Raw genomic sequence first — 7,161 nt, forward strand, 5'->3', positions numbered from 1 at the left:
AGGACACGGTGCAGGACCCCGCAGACACAAGACCGAACACTTGCTTACCAACCCTCTACAAATTCATCACGTCCATTATTAGTGGAAGGATCAATGCGCACCTCGAGACCAACAACATTCTGTCCGAGGAGCAGAAGGGCTGCCGAGTTGGGTCAAGGGGTTGCAAAGAGCAACTCATTATCGACTCGGTAGTTGTAAGACAAGCAACTAGAGGCCAAAGAAACCTCTTCAGTTGCTATATCGATTATGCCAAGGCTTTCGACAGCGTTCCGCATACCTGGCTAATCGATATCCTACATCGGTATCGCATTGATCCGAAACTAATAAAGTTTTTGGCGACAGTCATGGAAGGGTGGCATACCACCTTATCAGTCCGTACATCTGAGGGTGCTAATACCTCAGAGCCATCCGTATACGGAGGGGCATCTTCCAGGGGGATTCATTGAGTCCCCTTTGGTTTTGTATGGCACTGACCCCCTTGCATGGCTACTGAATGATGCTAGAGGGCACGGTTTTGCAATAAAGTATGGCCTACGTGCTAAGTGCGAACTGACACGCTTTATGTACTTAGATGACATCAAGCTGTATGCTGGTACTGACGACCATCTTAGAAGTCTGTTGCGAATAATAGACATGTTCAGCCGTGATATTCGGATGGAGTTTGGATTAGACAAGTGTCGAATCCAAGCCATCCGCAAAGGTCATCACGAACCACATGCCGGACATAGCATTGGTGACCTCCACATCGAAGCTATGACCGAGACAGACTTCTACAAGTACCTAGGAATTCTGCAAGGAACCCATGCTCGAGTTGGTGATCTGAAAGAAACTCTGCTGTCCGAATTCCTGCGACGTGTAAAGCTGGTGTTGAAATCGCATCTCTCGGGGAAGAAAAAAATAAGCGCGTTGAATGTATTCGCTATCCCTTCACTGGCTTATGCATTCGGAATATTGCCGTGGACGAAGACCGATCTGGAAAACGTCCAGCGGCGGATACGGACAACTATGTCCAAATTCCGAATGCATCACCCAGAGTCTGCCGTGGAGCGGATGAACCTGCCTCGTGACATCGGAGGTAGGGGCGTGGTTGACGTGGCGGCACAATATCATCGCCAAGTCGACTCGCTGCGCGCTTATTTTTACAGCAAAGAGCAGGCGAGTCCCTTGCATGCGGCTATCTGTAAGGCAGACTGTGGGCTGACTCCACTTAACTTGAAGGACCGGTCTTTCAATCCTCTGAGTGGGGTGAAGTCGGACCAAGAGCGGATCGATGAATGGAAGTCGAAGGCAATGCACGGTAAACACGTGAATTGTCTTTGGCAGCCATTTGTCGATTTGCATTTGTCGAACAGATGGCTATGTGCTGGGGAGCTCTTTGCTGAGACGGAGGGGTTCATGTGCGCCATTCAGGATGGCGTGGTCACCATCCGAGCTTAAAAAAGCTCATCATGAAAGAACGGATGGAGAACGACCAGTGCAGAATGTGTGGTTCGGCGTTAGAGACGTTGGACCATCTCATTTCTGGCTGTACTGTTATGGCACCGGTGCAATACATCACCAGGTGTAATGCTGTATGTAAGGTTATCCATCAAACCCTTGCATACAAGCATGGGCTGATCACGGGATCATGCCCGGTTTACCGGTATCAGCCGCAAGCAATACTTGATATTTCTGCTTACAGCATGTATTGGGACCGGCAAGTTCTGACTGATCGCCACACTCTACACAACAAGCCTGACGTACTGTTAGTTGACAAGACGGGTCGCTCCGCGTATATTATTGATGTTGCTATCCCCCATAATAGCAACATTGAACGGAAATACGTGGAGAAGAAGGTGAACTATGAGCCATTGGCTCGGGAAATTAAAGAAATTTGGCGTCTCGAGCGGGTGGTTGTATTATAGTTCCCATAATATTTTCAGCTACAGGTATTGTACCTAAATCCCTCACGGCTTCCCTTGATGTCCTGGGACTTTCGCACAGTCTGGTTCAAACCATGCAGAAGTACACCATTCTGCATACGCGCTCGATATTGCGGGGAGTACTCGACGGATTCTCCCACTGACCTACCACCGGCCACCACCACAAGCGCCCCTTTAGTTTTTAAGTAGGTAGGATCGTCCGAGTCTTAATGCTTGGCACTTAGTACTAGTATTAGGTAAAATAACTGCTCTTAAAATCTCAGTATCACTACGAGGTATGTACACATATTCTTTCAAGGTGAACTCTTAATTTTTAATTAGAATGAGAACAAGTCGGGAAGCCGAAAACTGGGCGCTTCAGGTATGAAAGGTTTTATTTGTTTCTTCTGTGAGTATATTTGAGTATCCCATTTGTATGTAGCCCGTTATGCATATGCATTTAGCATGTCAGACTACTTACTTTAGTGTGATGTTGATATTTAGTGCTTTGGGTTGCAGTAAATTTACACGATAAAGTTAACTTCAAGCTACTGTAACTTTGTTAGTAATAGTTTGATTTTGATCAAAGATGATATGCTTTATATTATACTTTATACTATTATTAACTTTTATAGCTCTGGGATAAACAAACTTAAGGGGGGTTGTACTCAATTTCCCCAAAAATATAGTAATATACTATTATTAACTTAATTTGACCAGATATCGATATGGAGAGTATTTTGAGGCCTGGGCACCATATAGAGGCAGCTTCATGAATTTTTACAGATTTTTCGGTAGTTTCTGAGAATGGGTCCGTTGAAGAAATTTCCACCCCTTCCACTCGCCGCCTTTCAAACAAATCTCAAAACGAAGACCGGCATCAAAAAGTATCAATCGACACCTTTGATTTGATACCCCATATGACTATATTCCGTGAAAATAATTTTTCTACCCCCGTTTTACATCCCAACGTAGAAGGATATCACACGTATGTTCACAGTTCGCACCTTCTCACCAAATTTCATGTCAATCGGTATAGCCATTTCTGATAAAAGAGCGTGTGGCAGACAGACAGACGGGACATAGAAGGAACCACGAAGATTCTCGAGAGTGGCTTCACTAGAGCAAAAATAGGCGGAATAGGCGGAATATCTATTTACAGCTGTTATGCGGCTCCAAGCCTTACAAGAGAGAATTTTCATTCTTTGGTGGAGAGGTTAGGAATGGATGCAAACACCCATAGCCCTAAGATAGTGGCTGGCAATTTCGACGCATGGGCTGCAGAACGGGCAGTCGAGAAACGAACTCAAGAGGGCGTATATTACTAGAAGCTCTTTCTCGTGTGAATCTTGTAGATGCTAACACTGGATGCGTGAACAGTTTCCGTAAGAGAGAAAGGGGGCCCGTGATAGATGTCACTTTTGTTAGTGATGTTTTAGCTAAGGATCTGCAGTGGTATGTCAGTGAAGAATATACACATAGCGACCACTAGGCCATCGCTTTTTAAATCAGGCATGGTAAACGAATGAAATGGGTTCGGAGGAGAGCTGAAAGGTGGGCAACTAATAAATTTAACGAAGAGATTTTCGAAGAAGTTCTGCAGCAAAATACAGCGCTTGAAGCAAGCGCAGAAAATAAAGCTTTACAGATTGGCGAAAAATTGCGACGAGTATGTGACGCATCCATACCAAGGTATGTTGCATCCCAGAAGCGAGTTCCGAACTTTTGGTGGAATTCTGAAATCGGAGAATGCCGCAAGGCCTGCCTCAAGGCAAGAAGGCGCAGTCAGAGAAATAGAAACCGATCTGGATACAATTACATGAAAAATACAAAAACGCTCGGAAGAAATTACATGTGGCCATAATAAAAAGTAAAAGCAACACATTAAGCGGCTGTGTAATAAAGCTGACACGTACCCCTGGGGTGGCGCCTATAAAACCATAATATCAAAACTTTGAACGGGACAAAGGCTGAAGAAAAAGAAGAAAGGCAAACGCTCCTCACCGATTTCTTGCCCCACTCTGCTTAATGAAATAGTAAGGGATCTTTTCCCACAGAATGTGAGTATCGCTAACCTTCTCACTGTCGAGATAGACACCGCCGAAATTCCCATGGTAAGTGAAAAGGAGATCCTAGAAGCTGCGGATAAAACTGTTGGAAATAAAGCACCTGACTTGGATAATATCCCCAATAAATCTCTCACGGCAGCAGTCAAAATTTCTCCAAATATGTTTGCCGAGGCGTTCATCACATGCCTTAAAGAAGGAGCATTTCCTACACAATGGAAGAAGCAGAAATTAGTACTAGTCCCCAAGCAAAACAAACCTTTGGGTGAAGCTTCGTCCTACAACTATTCGAATGAATAATTAATAACAAATTAATTCGAATTGCCGAAAAAGATGGCGGTCTCTTCGAAAATCAGTTCGGTTTTCGAAAGAGAAGGTCTACAACTGATGTAGCTAAGCTTAGTAGCTAACACAGCTAGGACCACAACACAACACACGTCTTGACGAGGGCGAATGTTGTGCAGTGATTACACTTGATGTGAAGAATGCTTTCAATTCCCCTAGATGGAGCAAGATACTTGAGTCCCTAGTCAACTTAGGCGTGGCGAAGTACCTGGTGTGTATCGCTGCCGACGAATCAGATCAAGGAATGAAATCACACCAAACGACATGCGGAGTTCCACAAGGGTCTGTCCTAGGGCCACTTTTGTGGATTATAATGTATAACGGGGTACTCACCCTAGACTTTCCTGCTGGTGTGGCGCTCATTCGTTTCGCGGACGATATTGGTGTGAGGGTTGTTACACGCCTTCTCGCAGAAGTCGAGCTTTATGCAAATGAAGCAGTCTATGAGATTAAATTGTGGTTAGAGATTGCTGGTCTACAGCTCGCAGAGCATAAGACGGAAGTAGTACTTATTACCAAGCGGAGAAAGTGCACCTCCATGGAACGCAAACAATTCATTCCAAGCCTACACTTAAGAACTTAGGTGTAATGATTGACCAGAGAATGAATTTCAAATTGCATGTGGTGGTGCAGCAACCAAGGCATATAACATCGGAGTGCTGGTTGCGAGAATGCTACCAAATATAGGTGGCCCAAGGCCGAGCCGTCGACTTCTTATTTCGAAGGTGGTCAGTTCGATCCTACTGTATGCAGCAACAGTATGGGCAGATGCACTGGAAAATATAGGAAGTAATAGAAAGATTGGAGCTGCGTATCGCATAAGTGTACTCCGAACATGTTGCGCTTACAAAACAATATCCAATGAAGCTGCTTGCGTGATAGCAGGAATGATCTCGATTGAGATTCTGGCGAAAGAAATACAAGGACCACCTCCACGTGGTGACTGCTGGAAGCTCTTTCTTAGCGAAAAGCTACAGACGGAGAAGGATGGAGGCGAGTCTCCCGCGCCTAAAAATGGGACAAATTGTACCAACTGGTCCTCCAGGTTGGCGGTTGGGTAGGGCTGACAACCCTACACGGAAAACAACTTGTTACGAAGCCACAACAGGAGCCTCGAACTGGACAGATTACACGATGACGAACCCGGTAACGACAACGGAATAACGATTTGTGCATTTTTTCATGGAACGTGCGCTCTCTGTACAGAGATGAAGCAGATAAGCAGCTAGCCGATACCCTGTCCCAATATAGGGGTGGTGTAACAGCGTTACAGGAGATCCGTTGGACAGGGACTGGTTTCCTGGAGAAGAGCCACTACACCATATATTATAGTGGCCATCCAGTAAACCATGTGCTCGGAGTAGGTTTCTTAGTCAGCCAAAAAATGAAACCTGCTGTTATCGGCTTTGAAAACATAAGCGAACGGCTATGCACTCTGCGCTTGCGAGGCAAGTTTAGAAATATAAGCCTCATTAACGTTCACGCCTCTACAGAGGATACTGCAGAGTCGGAGAAGGATACCTTCTACCAGGCAGTAGAACGAACCCTCGAAGCCTGTTCCAGATATGATATCAAAATCATACTTGGGGATTTTAACAGCCAAGTAGGGGCGGAGCCCGTATTCAGGCGATACGTTGGCTCCCATAGCTTACACGAAAATACAAATGATAACGGACTGCGGATTATTCAATTAGCAGTGTCACACGAAATGGTTGTTGGAAGTACCTAGTTTGCGCGGAAAGCGGTTCACAAACATACGTGGGTCTCTCCAGAAGGGACCACTTTCAACCAAATTGACCACGTGTTGATCGAACACCGCCACCTCTCGGCCTTGATGAATGTCAGAACATATAGGGGGGCCAATATAGACTCGGATCACTATCTCGTTGGCATGGTGCTCCGAGCTCGAATAACAACACCACCCAGAATCCCCTCTGACAATCAGGTGAGAGTTAACACTGAAGCCATCCATAACAAAGCCCTCCGTGACACCTATAAAAGGGAAATGGATGCCGCAATAACCGCAGTCAATAAAGGACCTGGAGATGTTTTACCAACAAGTCAGCAGGATGAAGCCCTATACATCTCGATGCTCATCCTGCCGAGACAAAGAGGCAAATCTGATTTCCGACAGAATGGGCATATTGGAGAGATGGGTTGAGTACTTTGATGAGCTACTGAACAACTAAAACATCGGCGAGTTGGAGGTCCCGCCAACTGAAGGCGACGGACAAATACTGCCACCACCAAGTTTAGGAGAAACATTCCGTGCAATTCATCGACTAAAAAATCATAAGTCGCCAGGAGCCGATGGAATTACAGCCGAACTGGTTAAATATGGAGCCGACCAGTTACACCAAGTGGTTCATCAACTTGTGCTCAAGGTATGGGATAGCGAATCAATGCCTGACGGTTGGCAACGAGACATTATCTGTCTTATACATAAAAAGGGAGATATCACACAGTGCAGCAATTATAGAGGTATCACGTTGCTGAGTAATATCTACAAGATATTCTCCGCTATCTTACTAGGCCGGATAGCCCCATACGCCCAGAATATCATTGGCCCATACCAAAGAGCCTTCACTCCAGGCAAATTAGCAACAGATCAGATTTTCTCTCTGCGGGAAGGGATGGAAAAACTGTTGGAATATGGACAACAGTTGCACCATCTATTCATTGACTTTAAAATCGCCTATGACATCATAGTCAGGGTAAAACTGTACACGGCCATGAGAGAATTCGGTATCCTGACGAAATTAATAAGACTGACTAGGTTGACCCTGACCAATGTGCGAGGCCAGATAAAAGCAACAGGATCACTCTCAAGGCCATTCGACATCAACAAC

This window comes from Hermetia illucens, chromosome 4 (genome assembly GCF_905115235.1).
Source record: "Hermetia illucens chromosome 4, iHerIll2.2.curated.20191125, whole genome shotgun sequence".
NCBI lineage: Eukaryota > Metazoa > Arthropoda > Insecta > Diptera > Stratiomyidae > Hermetia > Hermetia illucens.